This window comes from Gavialis gangeticus, unplaced genomic scaffold (genome assembly GCF_001723915.1).
Source record: "Gavialis gangeticus isolate Ggan-Ray unplaced genomic scaffold, GavGan_comp1, whole genome shotgun sequence".
Taxonomy (NCBI): domain Eukaryota; kingdom Metazoa; phylum Chordata; order Crocodylia; family Gavialidae; genus Gavialis; species Gavialis gangeticus.
The window spans coordinates 204,225,628-204,243,328 of NW_017729032.1; the positions used below are offsets into that span (position 1 = coordinate 204,225,628).

A 17,701-nucleotide genomic window follows, 5' to 3' on the forward strand; every position below is an offset into this window, starting at 1 on the left:
ACCCCCTCGTCCAAATCACTGATGAAGATGTTGAACAGGGCAGGCCCGAGGACCGAGCCCTGCGGAACCCCACTGCCCACGTCCTTCCAGGTTGAGAAGGACCCATCCACTACCACCCTCTGGGTGCGGCCCTCCAGCCAGTTGGCGACCCATTTGACTGTGTGAGATGTCTGTGTGTGAAGGGCTATCTGGTTCTTAGCTCCATTAGAAAGGAGAGATGCAGTGGGAAATAATATTTTCTGCATCTGCTGAAAGTGCAACAGGAAAGCAGTTCAGAGGAATCACTGAAAGGCAGGGGAAATTAAACAAAGAGGTAGTATTTGAGATAGAAAGCCAAAGCTGGGAAGGAAAACTGCAACTATTTAGAGATTTCCAGCACAGGCTGTGGAAGAAGTCCTGGAATAAAAGGGAAGTAAGCCAGTGGACTACTTGTGAGCCAAGGACCAGTGAAAGTCCTCCCCTGACAGATCAAGCATTATTTTGCTAAATATTGGGTGCATCTACAAGTGCAATTAATGCGCAGCAATAAACTCCAGCACAATTTGTGCTGTTTATTGCTCCTAGGCATGCTGTTTGAACATGAGTCCAGGACTGCAGCATGTTGAGCTGGGTTGAAGCAGCCCTGGCTAGTCAGGAGTCCTGGGGGTCAGCTTGCTAACCTGGGGCTGCTCTGTACCCAGCTCAACGCCCTGTAGAGGGGCTGGCTGGGGTACAAGGGTGATGTGGTGCAGGATTAGCCAGTAGGGCTGTGCAAAACAGCACCATTCCACTTCAACTTCCGTTTTGATGTTTCAACAGAACAGTGTTTCGTTTTGAGTTTCGTTTAATTTTAAAAGCGCTGTTCCATTTCATTTCGTCAAAACTGTTTCACTGTTTTGACGTTTCACCCATAGGCTATTCCGCAGCCAGTGCCGAGACGATTGGTGCTGCCGCTGGCCCCAGCTGCCAGCACCAGCCTCCTGTGATCCAGCAGGGAGATCGGGGGCCTGCACCCCCGGGAGCAGTCCGGCACAGTCCCCGCAGCCCTCCTGGGGGTGTGGGAGAGCTCCCAAACTGCTTGCCAGATGACACAAGGCTGGTGTTGCTGGCTGGGCCCAGTGGCAGCACTGATCTTCCTGGCATGGGGGGCACCTTTCAAAATGTTTTGAGTGCCCTTGTTTTGTTTTGAAGCTGTTTCAAAAGCTTTTGTTTCATTTCGATTTCGCTGTTTTGAGCTCAAAACGGATTGAAGCAGCTTTGAAATGAAACACTGGGTGAAATTTTGCACAGCCTTACTAGCCAGCATGCAGCCCCCACACTGAAGCACCATCGTGCCCCAACCAGCCCTGTCAGCATCTACACATGCATTGCTGTGGAGTAAAAAACTCAGTCATAGGATAGTACTTTTGTTTACAAGTCTAACCTATGGTGCAGTTTATTAATTTACTATGTCTTAATAGCACTGTACGTGTAGACACTGAGACATTTACTATGGAGCTAATTAGGCAACTGCAGTAAATGTCTCATGTAGATGTGCCCATTGATTTCTGTAAAGAGTAGGGTTAGCACTGGCTTGCTCTAAAGTATTGGCTTAAGAAAGCTGGAGTGTCAGGGGTTCGTGGCCCTGTCTGGAACTGTACATTTTTAACTGTCTCAAGCTGGACATCACATGAAAGTGGGAGGAAACCCTCAGTCCTCTGCAGCCATGGGAAAGGGCTTAGCCCAGTGGAAGCTGAAGACCATTTTGTTTGATCTTTTCTTATCACTAAAAGAAAGGACTCTTGCTACTTTGTGTGCCCAGTACTACTGGGCAAGATGCACACACAAATGTGTATAATGTGTCCAGGGTGTACCTGGTATGGGCATTGAAAGTTTTAGCAACATTTTATGTGGTGTCAAGCTTTTAAATAATGACTTGGTCCATATTTATGTTTCCAAGCCACCTGTGTTCTTGGCTTTCCTTGAAAGAAGTCAGGGAGAGATGCAACAAGAACATTAATTGGTCTATACCAGAGATGGATTGAAATACAGCCTGGAAGCATCTATGTTTCTTCACAGTTAAATTTTTCTTTAATTGTAACTCTCTCCTGACTAGCTTTGATATAGCAGAGAATTGCTTTTGTGAACTGATTAATTAAAAACATGTTTGCTTAATTTTCTGTCAGGTGTCCTCTGGATAACATTATTAAACTTTTTTTTTTTGTTTATTATATTGTTTTCTTGGTGTTTAATGATTTGAAGATTTCATATGAATACCAAGATAATATACTCCTAAATATGTTGGGGTAACATTAAAAACATCTTTAACAAACACAGTGGGCACTGATACACGTGCAGGGAGGCTGCCGTAAATCCAGTGTGTCAGAGCAGACTCAGTTAATCGAGTCTGCTAGAGTGTGACAATTAATGAGCTCTGTCAGCCTCCAGCGTCATGTGAATCAGCGTCTCTGAGCTGAAAAATGCTGGTGGGGTGCTTTGAACTAAAGCTCATTGAACGAGCTTAATTTCAAAGTGTTCTGCCACCATTTTTTCAGCACAGGGACACTGATACATGTGACACTTGGGTGCTTTTAATTAATGTGGTTTGCTAATTAAAGTGCCCCCCCAAGCATGTCTAAAGACACCCAGTCTCTCTAAATAAGTGACCCAAATAATATCTAAAAGCTTTGAGATACCTCTGCCCTGCTGTGAGCAACCACACCTCCACTGAGCTCAAAGGGAACTACTTTTGACTCTCTGAAGTAGAAATGCAACTGATTCTAGCTCTTTGTACTTTAGAAGATTTCCTCAAGTCCCAGGAGCCTTGCTATAAATTATCCAAATTATTGATTTACAACCTCATGACAAAGTCCAGCATTCTGATCTTCTATTGATCTTGATTGTTCAAGGTTTTTTTGGTTAAATTATCATGATGGTGCTCTCCATTATTTAGATAAGAGCAAGAGGCAGTTATGAGGTTTTCTGGCAGCTGTTATGAACAGTTACTCTAGTGCAAGGGTTGCCCCAGGGGTACATGGGAAGGCCCTAGGGGGTACGCACAGGTGGGCATGGACGGAGCACCGCCATCCACCACCCTGTGCTGCCACCTCCCAGGAGCAGGGCCAAAGTAGGGTGAGGGCAGTGGTGCCCCTCTGTGGGCTGCACAGGCACCGCCTGGTTGGCCTGATGCAGGAGGGGGGAAGCTTACCTGTGGCAGCAGCCACTGCCACTCTGTGTTCAGCTACATGCCACCCCCTCCTCTGTGTTCGGCCACTAGGGGTACGCTTATCTTAAAAGGTTGAATGCCCCTGCTGTCATGTGATTCATTGCTCCTGCTGGGACTAAAACCTGGATGTTCCTGGTTAGAGGATCTTGCCCCTCTGCTCAGCATCAGACTGATCACAATCACCATATTTGGGATCAGGAAGAACATTACCCCATGGGCAGATTGGAACTGACTGTGCGGGTTTCTGCTTTCCTGTGTAGTGAGAGGCATGACACTCTTTCTGGGGTCTCTTGAGTGTGTTTTAAGAATCGTTGCAACAGGGGGACACTGACTCTTGCTTTACCTGTGGCAGGTTAGGGTGCTTTTTGTGTCTTTGGGCTATAGGTTACTAAATTTTGCAACATGGTTGACTGTATAGTTTAAAAAATAGGTCAGACATGGACTTGTATGGGAGGGTTTGGATATGGATGATCCTGCCTTGAGCAGGGGGTTAGACTAGAAAATCCCTGGAGGTCCCTTCCAGCCCTAAATTTATGATTCCTTAAAATAGCTGCCTGATCTTTTGTGTAGGGTGGAAATCCCAATTCATTTAACAAGAGAACTTTCTGTTTTCCCAGCTCTGAATTTTTGGTTTCTAGCTTCATGATTGTTACTGTCCCAAATAAGTTTGAATATGTGGACTACACTGAAGTGCATGCCTGAACTGTCACCTAATCTGATGTGTTTCTGTAACTGGGAATTGACCCCAAGAAAGTGCTTCAGAGCTGGGTTTAAGAGGAAATGGCCTGTTATATAGGGTGATCTCTATGCAATTTTTGATACTATAATTGAAGGCAGAAACATAACAGTTTTGTGTCCTGCCTTTGTGGGCAGGCTCAAAAATAGCTGCAGCTGCAATGGTGGCTAAACTCACTGCAGCTACTGTCTTCACCACAGCTAGCGCTGCCCTGAGCATTGCAGCTGCCCCAGGCTCAGGGCTGCCCTACTACACTTCTGATGAAGAACTACTAAGGGGAGACCAGTCTTCTGCTGGAAGTCTTCTGTGCATAATGATACAATATGGAAGAGCTGTTAGATACCAGTGTTCCTGGCATAAAAACAATACTGGGGATTATACCCAAGTACTATAAACAACCTTTCCTCAAAGGAAAAAAAAAACCCAGTGTGGATGAATCTTCTAAGTTTGTTAAATAGTACTGCCTGCCCCTCAACTGTGCAAAATTTGCACTCTGACCGTTCCATTAAAAACGCTGTGTGTAGGGATGTAGTAGATATGGTTATTCTAAGTAGGAGCTGATGCCCTAACATATGAAAGCTAAGGAGTTTTGATCCTGAGCAAGAGCTGCTACTCAGAATGGGAGGAGACTCTCAACCTGGGGTTGATCATTTAAGGTGCTTAGCATTCTCACCCCAAACCAGCACAGCACTGCAGTATGTGGTTTGCCATAAGCACAGCAGGTGCTTGAAATACAATATAGTCACGATTTGCTGGGTTGGGACTGGGGCAAAAATGACAAAGCAAAAATAGGATTTTCCTAGAGAAACTCTCATTTCAGTACCCTTGAAGGTATAATCTAAGTTGCAGTCGCACAATGTCTGCTCCGGGGGCATGTCTAAATTAATTGCCCCACAACAAACATACACAAAAGCCAGAGCTAATTATAAAATAGCAACAACTCTACCAACTCCTTCGATTTAAATACTGAATCCTGATGAACTGGCTACCAAATCAAGAATTGCTATTTAACATAGAGCACAGGTCTAGTTTCAGGTAATTCCCAGGGCTCGTGTACTATTAAAGACTCTGGCCCCTGTAAGAACCTTATTTTTAAAAATAAGCTCTTGTGGCAGGAAGTCTTCACCAGTCTGGCAGCATGGTTGCCATGTGATCTTCATGTACACTGGCTCCTCAGGTATTCCTTATAATCAAGCTTGACCTCATCCTTACTGAAAGACCGCAAGGACCCCAGTGCAGCTGCCTCCAGTTGTTTCGGAAAAATCGTGATGGGAAACTTTTATTGAATTAAATGTGCCAATGAATAATACAGGTGGTAAAACATCTCTGGTTTTCTTTATTCAGTACAAATTATTTCATAAGTACCCTAAATATTTAATTTTCAGTGTGCTGCAGAGTTTTGTGTTGGAAATGCCAGGTGGATAAAGTAGCTGGAGAAGGGGACAGTTGAAGCTTTTGTCACCTGGGAAGAAGCATGTTAGCTGCTGTTCACATACTAGCAATGAAATAGTTAAAGCTGACAATCTTTGTACTTTTACATTTAGAAAATGACAAGTCATTGAGATGACTAGGTTTGTTCACATCTGTCAGCTCCTGCTTCAAGCTGTACGGAGACGCAGACAGACATCTCCGCACAGGTTACTATAAGCTGCGGTTGGCCCTACTTAATGGTGGTATATTATAGCATTTGTTTGCATCTGGTTATCAGAATTTGTGTAAGAGATAAAGGAAATGAGCAGGTGAGAAAATGTTGTAGGCGAGAAAAGTTCAGAAGGCAAGAGAAAGCCAGGTTGAGAGAAGTTGGCTCAGGGTCATTTAGAGTTCGAGTGGTTTTATACCAGTTAGATCTGGTTTAGGGCAGGCACACCTTATGTCAGTGATTACAAATATGCACTTCTGCTTGACAACAAGCAAAGAAGACTTGATAACCACATTAGACAGAGTTCACATCAACATTAGAGATTAAATTATCTATTAAGCACATTTCTATATTTTCTAGGTTTATTTAGCAGTTTAGGCTAGGTCATCACCTTGGAATCTGCACAGAACTCCACTTGCTGAATGGTCCATCTGCAGAACAACTAAGATCAACACTTCTTTGAAACTTATTTTTCAAACGTGGGTAAGACGTACTGTTCCATAACAGGCTGGCTATCCACCTTCTAGAGGCCTTTAAGACTTTAGGACTTAGTACATTTGAGGTTGATCTCCCTCCATTTCAGATATAAAAAATTCTGTTGTTAATGAATATTTGATCATTTTAATCAGTGGTTTGGAGATGCCTCACCTATGTTGTTTTATCATTCATATACAATTTGTATTTCAATATTAACACTGCTGTTAACATTTACTAAAGCTTATTCTATTGAGTACTTGATCTGGGTGGAACAGTTTCTTTGAACTTTCCTTGGTCCCCAGAACACCTTTGGGAGGTCAACATTACACACACATTCATCCCTGTAAGGCAAGATGGGAATTGTTATGAACATCTGGTCTGTGCTCACCCATAACAGAGGCTATAGCTACCACTCAGTGATTTCTCCACCTAGCCAACTGTCTTTTGTTTATGGGCATATCTTTTAAAAAATAAATTCAATTATGATTTTAAATATTCAAATGATGGATAATTGATCACATTTGTTTGTAAGCTGTTCCAATAGCTGACTATATAAACTGCTAAAAATGTATCTCATTTTTAGTTTGAACTGTGCTGACTCTAACCTGTAGCCACTGGATACTGTTATCCCTTTGTCTACTTATTGTATTTACTCAAATGTAGGACAACCCTGATTATAAGATGACCACCCAACAATTAGATTCTATAGATGGAAAATTTGTATATTTGTTATAAATTTCTAGACATAGAATCTAATTATTGGAGGTTTGCTACAGCAGGTAAAATAAATCTGGGGAGTCAAGTAGCCCCCTTGCTGTCTGCCTCCCCCAACATCATCCTCTTGCAGTCCATTCTCCCTCTCCTTACTGTCAAACCCGCCTCACCCTGAGCACACAGAAGCAAGAAACAAATCTGAAAACACTGACCTTGAAATAAACATACCTGTTTTAATTTGCATATAATACCCATAGACTTAGTTCACCCAGAATTGATGCATTTTACCCTATTTTTTTAATGCTGCAAGTTTTAGCACAAGTACTCCATAAACACACCTTTTCGGAGCACTTTGGTGCCTACAATCTCAGGGTGGTGTGTGTGCCCCCCCTTCCAGTCACCTATGGGCATAAGTAGGGTGACCATAAGGAAATCCGGGACATCTGGGACACTCCCCCCCCCCTTCCAAATTAGCAACGCTACTGCAGGCAGTGGCAGACTGGTGGGCAGGGGTGCAGGCACTGTCCAGCAGGGAGGTAGAGCTGTTTGGTGCACCATGCCACTCTGCTTCCCTGCCAGACTGCACCCTGCACCCCTGCAATTTTGGGATGCTCATTTAATTGTCATCAACCAGCTGGGACCAGCCTATGACATCCAGGATTGCCCCAGGCAAACTGGGACGTATAGTCACCGTAGGCATAGGGCAGCCTGGTCCGACTCCACCTCATGGAGGGTGGGCCCTCAGTAATCATATACTACAGGCTGAGAGGCTGACAGAGGAATTCTGGGTGAACTGTTTTGGGCCCAATTTGGTGATGTTTGCCAGATGTTTAAGGTTGATAATGAAACAGAAATATTTGGAAATGGGAAAGAAGTGGTGTATCTCAGCTATGGGAGTGAAGCAGAAGTCAAAATGTATGCAATGTAGTGGTTCACCATGACTTGAAAAAGATTTGGTGCTGGGAAGGACTGAGCTCAATGGGCACTACCATATATCTTATCTAGATAGGTTATGCTTGAGGTAGGTACCCATCAGCATGTTTGCCCAATATGGGCTGTGAATTTTATAATCATGTCTAGTGTTGGCTGCATTTCATCAGCTTCATAGTTTGTTTCCGTTACTGATCACATACTGCTTTTGGCAGAAATTTAATGATAAACAATGTATTTAATAAGGTTTCCTTGTATATGAATGTATGATGAAGGGCTTCCTCCCCCCTCCTCCCTGTTAACTGTAGGGGAAAAACCTGTCTTGTTTTTAAGTAAATATGATAATTGAGGAACAGTTGGAACATTTGCAAACTTTTTCTTCATAATGGAAGCTTAGATTGTAGAACACAATTCTTCAGGAATTAAAATTTTATGACCATGAAGTAGCAAAGTACAGGGAGCCCTGATTGTACTTAGTACCTGATGTTTTTGGCATGTGCCACAGCTACTCTCTGGTAAGCCAACTATAAAAGTGCTACTGTAGATGGATGGTAGGTATTGAAGCAGTAGGAAGAGAAGTTTGTAAATTTCTATCAGAATTAAAGGCTCACTGCTTCAATGAAACATCTATTAAAGGCTAGTATGTGGATTATTCTAGTCTTTAATAAGATGGGGAGGAGTTAAGGACAAGGAAAAACAGCAAGAGATGGTAGGGAACACAATACTATATACCAGAATTGTATTTAAGACCACCAACTCACTTCATCTGAGCTACTGAAGAGCGGTTAAGCATAGGTTATTTTTATTGACTTTCGACCTGGACTGTTACTCAAATCACTGTTGTCTACATCCTGGTTTTGGTTGTAAAAGGCAGCCAGATATGCTGTGAAATAACCTAGTCTCATGTTATGCTGAGGCATCAGAACCCATGAATGACAGGAAATATTCAAGAAAAGCCTATTCTTACAAGTTTTCTGCTCCTCTCCTGACTACATGGGCTCCAGTAAGCATTCAGCTACCTCTTAGGACAGGGGGTGGGCAAAATGCAGCCTGGCGGCTGGATGCAGCCCGCCGAGCTATTCTATCCGGCCTGTGGGACCTCTAAAAAATTTAGAAAATTAATATTAATCTGCCTTGGGCTGCCTGTCATGCAGCCCTTGATGGCTTGCTGAAACTCAGTAAGCGGTCCTCTGCCCAAAATAATTGCCCACTCCTGTCTTAGAGGTATTCTGCACCTCATAGGATCAAGCCTCTAATGAGACAAGGCAATTCTTTGCAAGTAATCCTGTAAGCTACTCCTCTCTGGATGCCTGCATTATACTTTTATTACAGTTCTCTTCAGCACAAAAAGACAACTTGAAGAACAATCAACTATTAAAAAAGAACAGAAAGCTTCCATTGGTGCCAGCAATATGTTTAATTCTGTAATAAGTTTAGTACTGGTTCTCCTCTTTATGAGCAGGACAGATACAATTTAAGCAGCATCAGTGCAAACTGCTCCACACTGCCAGTGTGCCTTCAGGATGCTTTCATAAATTATCTTTAGGAAGGGCAGAACATTCTAGTTTTCAAGCCCGTTCAGATTGTCAGTGTCCCTTCTTATGCTGCTGACAAGGATGCAGTTGTCCTGGTCATTTTTGTGATGAGGACACTTATCCACTATGACCATCCTAATCCAGCAGAGCATTGAAGCACATTCTTTTCTTTAAGCAGGCAAAGTCAGTGGGGCTTGCATTTAATACTTGGCTGTAGTAGGAGCATATCATTAGATAGGCACTTTTTGCTCATTTAATTAGATTTCCAAATGGCCATTAGCTAATCACACGTTTTATTCATGCTGTCCTGAAGTAAATTCAGACCAAGTAATCTAGAAGTGAAGGCTTACCTTTAACCAATACCCTACCCTACCATCTCCTTAGCATTTAAAGGATTTGTAAAGCAAGTCCTTCCTGCAACAATTAGGTCATAGCTGGGGAACTCTGGAAAATACTTCTCATTTCTAGGGAAGCCATGTCCCAAAATTTTCTGCCATAGTTTCAGCTTTCAGTTTGGGTGCACAGCTCCATGGAAGCTCTGTGTTGAAATTTTTCTCACAAAGGGATAAAATGTAGGTTTCTCCTTTGGATGAGGGAAATTGCCAGAAGAAAATAATCCTCATGTTTAGCTTTTGCATTACTGAGTACAGTTCTATACACTTGCAAAAACAAATGCCATAAACATTGAAATAAAATACAAACTATGCCTACAGACTTCAAAACATAGAAGGAAAAAAATTAACAATAGAATTGTTCCCAAACTAGCAAGCTCCAGTTTTCCTCTTTAATTTCTCTTTTAAATTCCAGCTCTTAACTGAAATTTGGCTGGTTTGCTGTCAAAGACACAGAGATAACAATGAGAGAGAGAAAATTGTTTATTCGTGTTAAAGGTGATAAGAGAGTTTGGTTGTATTGACCAAGTCAGTCTCCAAAAATGACTGGCAGAAAAGATTCCTGTTCCTACTAGTAATCATCACTGGCAAATTTCCATTTAAGTTCTGTTACAGTTTTATCCAATTCTCGCTAATGTCAATGGCAGAGCAACAGAGTGGACTTACTTGAGCACCACAATAGAATCCATATCCTCAAACTAGCAACTTTGTGAAAGAAATAACCAGATGTTGGTTCAGTCATTTATAGGATTTGTGTCATTTCTTAATTATTCCTTTCGTCTTTTAGATATTCATCTACAATGTACAAACTAGCACGTTTTGGGCATGACCCCATCCATATTCATTTAGACTCCCACGCTTCATAATTGATGGTGTGCCACCCCATTTTGATAAATGTCTGAAATAAAGCTTTCTAAAATATAGGAGGAGACATTCTAACTACTTTTAATTACAACAGAAAAAAAGCTGCATGCCCTGCAGCAATAGTCTGAAAATCTAAGCATCTATTCTAAGCATCATGTTTTATTCCATTTGAAATAAGCTCCATCTTATTGACTGCTCGAAGGGAGTCTTGAACTGCATTGAGGCATGGATGGAGAACACTCAACCTTTATGTAAGATAGAGATTTTCAGCCATTACCTTAAAAAGTGGGAAAAAAATGCAAAGCAATATAAGGCTGCTTCTGAATTATTCATCTGAAAAACCTTTAGAAGGATTATATATGCCTAGTTCTGTACATGATTAAAACATCCTTAATACTGCACTACTAATAAATTAACAGATTTTAAAAAGCAGAGGAGCTAGAGGGAAAAATCTATCCATTCCATCCTAAAACTTGAATTCATGTAACCCCTTTAAAAATTGAAGAAGAAGAAGAAGAAGAAGAAGAAGAAGTTTTACTTGCAGATGTTGTTGTTTTAGAGGCTCACGAAGATGCATGTTACCTAACTATAGAAAACATAACAACATGTTCATATGGAAAATGTTTTTTTAAATAGTAATTCATTTCTAGCTAATTTCCAAGAAAAGATTTGTCACTAGAGTGCTAAACTGGACTCCTAGTGTATGAACTTAAAAAGCCCCATATAATTTAAATGTGTAAAAACAACAGAAAATATTGTACCTTGGATAATGCTGTTAATTCTCTTTCTGCATTTATAACATTTCATAAATATATGAATGGAATAAATGAAAAACCAGTAGATTCCACTCCCCAATGCTATCTGCCTAGAATCTTTCATCAACACTAAATTAATTTTGTACATAAAGAGGAGTGACCCACCGCACTGCTTTTCCCTAGCAGAGCATTGGGTAAGTTTTCTAAAATTCTGGGTGAAAAAGACTAGTTTTCACTACAAAGGTAATTAAGATAACATGACTTATCTAGATAACTCAGTGTCAATATATTACTTTTATAACTTAAACTATTACTTCTATTACTTCAGTACATTTCAGGAAATAAATATATACATAAAGATTTAAGTACAATGCCAATTTAAGATAGTAAGACTAAATAAAAATAGAAGCTATGTTTTAAATGGGATAAAAATGAATTGCTATCTATAAATCATAAACAGATCTATATAGGACACTTGTAAAAGATGCAGAAAGATATAACGTTCACAGATGGTCTAAATTTTCATTATGTTGATAAACAAGGGTTAGTTTACTTCATGCAGGATGTGCCTACACCAGAAGTTTACTGTGGAGTTGACTAATTGGCTCTGCAGTAAATGTCTCAGCATCTACAAGTGCAGGGCAATTAGGCTAGACTAAACTAATTAACTCTGCAGCAGGATAGCACTTGTAAATACAAGTGCTATCCTGCTGTGGAGTTTTTTTACTCTGTAGCACTGCATGTAGACCCTGAGGCCATATCCACATGAGTGTGGACATTTGGTTCCCCAGGGAAAACTAGGAGCAGCACACCTTGTGCCATCACTAGTTGCCCTGGCGCAAGGCAGGTTACCCTGGGTGGGGTAGGAGAGGCTGGGGCTGGCCCCAGTAGCCTTACTTGGGGTCTTGGGGGCTTCCTGGGGCTGCAGCAGCAGCAATCCTGCCACTCAGAGCCTGGCCAGCAGCCAAACTGTGGCTCTAGCTGGCCAGGTTCTGGCTTTGAGCAGCACACACTGCCCCTGTGTGCGCTGCTCTGCATTTTTTATCTCGGTTTTTTTTACCCCTGGATATCCAGGGGTCAACCCCCCTACCCCCATGCTGTTCCCTTGCAGCTCGGAGAACAGCTGAATGTGCAGTATGTGGCATTGCAGACATGTCTGTGGCACTACATGTCGCACAGCCGTGCTCACGTGTAAGTGGCCTTAAGGGGCTGGCTGGGGCACAAGTGTGCTTCAGTGAAGGGCTGCTTGCTACCTAGCCCCATACTGAAGTACTCTTGTGCCCCAGCCAGCCCCTCTGCAGCACGGTGAGTTGCAGTGGAGCAGCCCCAAGTTGGCAGGCTGCCCCCGGGCCTCCCTGTCAGCCAGGACTGCTCCAACCTAGCTCAATATGCTGCAGTCCCAGGTGCACATTCAAATGGTGTGCCAAGGAGCAATAAATTCTGGATTTTATTGCTTCATAATAACTGCATGTGTAGATGTGTTCACAAACATCGTCCAGTTTTTTATAGAATGCTTTTGCATATCTATTACAAATATTTCCTTTCTTATAATCAGTTGTAACATTGTCTGAACCCTTTTAAAGAGCTCTGGAAAGAAGAAAAATCACTTTGGTTCCAGATGAAGTTCCTAAAGAAGACTATTTTTTTTTGAAGTAGCATGGGATTTTCTCATTTTAAGCATTAAAGTTTACCTGTCAGCATAACTTCATTTTAAAGTGACTTAAGTCATCAGTGGCCCAGAAAAGATAGATACCAAACCAATTATTACTGTATATTGACAAGAAAATCAAGAGAATCTTTTTGCAATTAATCTCTTGCCCAGTTTTATGTATTTACACTGCGCACTCATATACATCTAGTAGTCATTCTGTGAATAGATATAGAAAATTGTATAGTTAATTGTACTTACTGCTTTTTCAGAAATACAAGCAACATTCTGAAGCTATACAAACCATTTTTCTACTCTTCTATATAACAAATCACACTAAGGAAAAAAAAAGTGTGTTCCAATCACATTCTTTTTGGGGCATCAAATATAATAGTATTGACAATCCATTGCTGTAATACAGAAAGAAAAGTCATTGACTATACTGGGCACGTCTACATGTTCATTAATGCACCTTAGACACTGCCCATTTAGTTTACTACTTCCTTAATAAAGTATTTACTAAATGTGCAGCACTTAGATTTACTGCACAGTAGCACCAGTGCATCGTTATTTAGTGACACTTACTGCGCATTAGCCTAATATCACTGTGTAGCAGGCTATTAGCACGGTTTTTGCCGTGACACTCTACTCCACAGTATTATTAGGTTAATGCTATAAGTGTTAATGCAGTAATCATCTGGTGTTGATGCGCCCACCATGAAATCATTTCAGACTTATGATTATTAAATGTTTTGAGGTTGAGGGAAAGAAAAATCTTTTTTATCAGGTCTCCAAAAGTGGGGGTTGTGGAGACATGAAGAAATGTGGCATGTGATTGAACTGGAATAGAAGTTAAACCCACAATAAAGTTATCAGTGGGTGTATGTACACAAGATGCTCTACTGCACAGTAGACTAATCAACTGTGCAGTAAAGCTTCACCTTCTACACGTATGCACATTTACTGCACAGTAATTAGTTTACTGCACAGTAGTGCATGTATAGATACCGACAGGGAGCAAATTTGCTCCAGGTCAGCCCCAACACTAGGGGACCACAGGGGACAAGGAATTCCCCCAGTCCTGGCACTACTCAGCTCCTGGCTCCCCCTAGGAGCTGGGAGTCAAGCAGCACCAGGACAGGGTAGCTCTCTGCCCTACGCCATCCTGACACTGCTCATCTCCTGGCTCCCCACAGGAGCTGGGAGCCGAGTAGTGCCAGGAAACAGGAGCTCCCTGCTTCCCTACACAGCCATGGGCTGGTTGGTAACTGCCCCACTTCTGGGGCAGGTCCTAGCCAGCTCCAGGCTGTGCTAGGATTTCCCTGAGCAGCCCAGGGCTGGCCAGGAACAAGTGCCAGATTTACATTTTTCCAGAGCAAAGTATAAAATTATTTATTTTTGTTTCCTTATTGAGGGACAAGTTTTATCTTGACACTATATTAGCTCTTCAGTTTAGAAAGAATCAAATTTGTGTTCTGTTACCAAGGTCTCTTTTACCTTGCTGTTTTCTATGACACATAAATGCCATATTTTAAAGATTACTATAGTCATCTTGTCCCACATTTTTTCTTGGAGAACCACAATATGAAGAGTTGCTTACCTTGCAGTAACTAATTCCTTGAGAGATTATACAGTAGTCACTGTCAATCTTATGATGTGTTCAAGACTGGATTGCTCTTAAAAAAAAATTGTCCATCAGAGCCATACCTGTATTCTGTGCCTTGTTGTGGTTCCACATGAGGGCATAAAGAGTGAGGTGGCTTTGATTCTTCTCAAGATCCCCTGCAATTCAAAGCCCATGACTCTGAAGAGAAGAGCTGAAGGGCATACCATGGGATCCACACTAACTCATTTTGGAGAACCAAAATTTCTATGGAAAAATCCAAACTTTGTTCTTCAAGTTTGCATCAGTGTATATGCCACTATAGGTGACTAGTAAGCACCTCCTTACAAGAGAAACAAATTTCAGTGGTTTTAATCAGAGACTGATGTACTGGCCACCCAAACTTGGCATCTGACCTAATTGCCATGTCTAGTGCATGAAGTCTAACAAAGTTCAATATATTGCTCCACATTGCTTTCTAGTAGGTCTTAGAGATAAGCATGTTTCTGAAGCAAGCAGACGATGCAGCCTGGGCCCTGGTACTGGTGTGTGCTTTGCTGTTTGGAGTGAGAGGTTTATTAACCAGCTGATAGCATGCTGAAATAACTATGGAGTAAAGACACACTTGTATGTGGAACAGTTTTGTAAGGGGAGTGTTTCAAAAGGGCAGCAGCTGTTATACTCTAATTGTTACACGTGGACAAGCCAGGATCAATACAAATGTAACAAAACCAGTTCATGTTTAACACTTGATGGAGCAGTATTAAAGTTGAAGCAGTTTTCCTGTACTTGTATCATTCCCAGCTTGTCTGTCTGTAATAGTCAAGACATAACAGGTGCTGCCCTTTTAAAAAGTTCCCCTTTTGGTTTCTCAGAATTCCATCTTCACTAGTTCATTACCTTACCAGTCTTCATCCCATGTTCAAGTTGGAGCAGTTTTGCTACATTTGTTCCATTCCCAACTTGTTCACATCTAACAGTTAGAACATAACAGCTGCTGCCCTTTTGAAATGTTCCCCTTTTAAAATGGTTCCAAACATATGTGTGTTCACACCCTGTGTGATTCACTTGTGATTATCTGGGACTAGTTTGACTTTTTAATGTGCTGGATAGGACCAAAAAGATAGAATTATAGCAACATACGGCTTGAAGGGAAATCCAGAGGTCATCCTGTCCAACCCTCAGCTCAAGGCAGGATAATTCCTAAACTACCCCAGCTAAATATTGTCTAATGCACTCTTAAAAACTTTCAAAGATGGAGATTCTTCAGTCTCTCTAGGTAATCTGTTCCAGTGTTTAACCATCCCCATAGTTGGAAAGTTCTTCCTACAAGCCAACCAAATTTTCAGTTCTTACTTCTTGCCCTTTCTCCTGGAGCCACAAGGAATAGTCTGTTACCCTCCTCTTTATAACCAGTCTTCATGTATTTGAAGACTGTTTTCAAACCCCCTCTCAGTTCTTCTGCCCTTTTCATATATGTCATGTTTCCTCAACTTCAAATAATTTTTGTTGCTATCCGCTGGACTCTTTCTAATTTGTATGGGAAGATGACCTAAAACGTTTATCCTTGTTGGGTTAGTAAAGCATGACTATGGAGATGTGCAGAGTACATCTTTTGTCCTAATAAAAGTTGTGTTGGGAAGAAGAATGGTAGGGTAACAAACTGGTTAAAATGGAATTCTGAAACCATATTAGGAATGAATTTTGAGTGTGGTCCACCAACTTGTCCCTGTGGAGGAGTGTGTCCAGACATTCCATCAAAAGGCTTGGAGCTTGCTAACTCTCTGGGCTGATGTAATGGTAAGAAAAAAATATCTTGATGGTATAACTGAGCATTCTGATATAGTGTAAAAAGAAACTCCATTAGCTGAAGGGGGATGAAAACCAAGTCCTGAGAGCTGACCAGAGGACTAGAATGAAGAAAACTTCTTAGGTATTTTAAAAGTGTAGCAGAAGATGGATTGTGACTGTACTGAAGAAAAACACACTGATAATGTTGCCAGGTGGATCCTGAGAGAGTTAAATTCCAATAGTGCCTGTTTCCATTTTGGTATAAATTTGAAGAGCTTCTGTATCATGGTCTTTTATTGGATCTTCCTTGTTTTGGGAACTCCAGAAGGAAATATTTTGAGTAATTAGTCTTCCAGATGGAAGATTCCTATCTTGTATAAAAATGTTCTGACCTGTAGGGAGCAGTCCCTGTGAATAGTGCTCTACCAGGGAAATGCCACATTTTCAGATGCAATGACTGCAAACTATCTCAAACAGTAGGCAGCTATCAGTGTAACTATAGTGTTGCCTGATCTGATCTTGGATTGTACCCTGGGGAGCAGAAAGATGGTTCTCCAGGGCACTGGCAGATGCCAAATGTGCATGGCAAGATGTGTGATTTTTGGGATCTGGGATAAAATTTGTCAGATCCCAGTTGTAAAACTGTGGGCACAGGGAGCTTGGTGTTGGAGACCCATCCTCAATGCTGCACTTCCTGTGGCACCCCTTCTACTTGCCAACACATGTGGAGCTTGGGTTACTCTGGCAAATTGAAAACTGCATACAGTGAAACCCAGAACGGGGCTGCCCCACATGTAACTTTAAACTTGCTGGGCAGGTGTAACAGGGAACCCTAGCTTTGTTACCAGAAAGCAGGCCAGTCCCTTTAAGACTAGAACTTTCCGGGCACAGCATGCTGGCAGGGTAAGGGTTAAAAGCTGAACCTGGCTGGCTAGTCAGGTGACTGGAATGGGGCAGGCCAGAACTATAAAAACCCTGGGCTTAGTAGCAGTGAAGGGTAGCACCTGAAGGTTGTGCTTAAGAGCTCCACAAGGAGGTTTGTCTGCCTGTCCAGCTGCTGTGAGGGGAACTTCTGAGGACACTCAGAAAAGTAAGGGTAACTTCACATGGAGGAGCATAACACATGGTGGGAAGCAGAAGCACAGAGTCATGGAAAAATGTAAGCTGGCATGTGGCCTTCTTTAATCTTATTTTTTTGTTGTTGTTGTTATAGCCCATGGACTTACTGTTTATATTTTTGTGGATTACTGGTGGTTTGTGGATGAGGCTCTAGGGAAGAAGGTGTTACCAGATTTGGCCATTACTTTGGGGTGTGCTCATTTATTAGGGATATGCTTAGAATCATAGAATCAATGAGTTGGAAGGGACCTAGACAGATCATCTAGTCCGACCCCCTGACATGGGCAGGAAGGAGCACAGGGGGTGGGAGGGGT

General features: G+C 41.8%; 1 long non-coding RNA gene across 1 annotated transcript in view; it reads right to left on the reverse strand.

Annotated features, from left to right (window-relative positions):
• Positions 1-3,958: 3,958 nt before the first annotated feature.
• The window catches only part of LOC109303365, a 15,182-nt gene continuing 1,439 nt past the window's right edge, over positions 3,959-17,701 (reverse strand). The window contains exons 2-3 of the long non-coding RNA XR_002099072.1: positions 16,197-16,199; positions 3,959-3,969 (exon numbers count right to left, since the gene is read on the reverse strand). This is a non-coding gene — a long non-coding RNA (uncharacterized LOC109303365). The remainder of the gene's footprint in view (positions 3,970-16,196; positions 16,200-17,701) is intronic.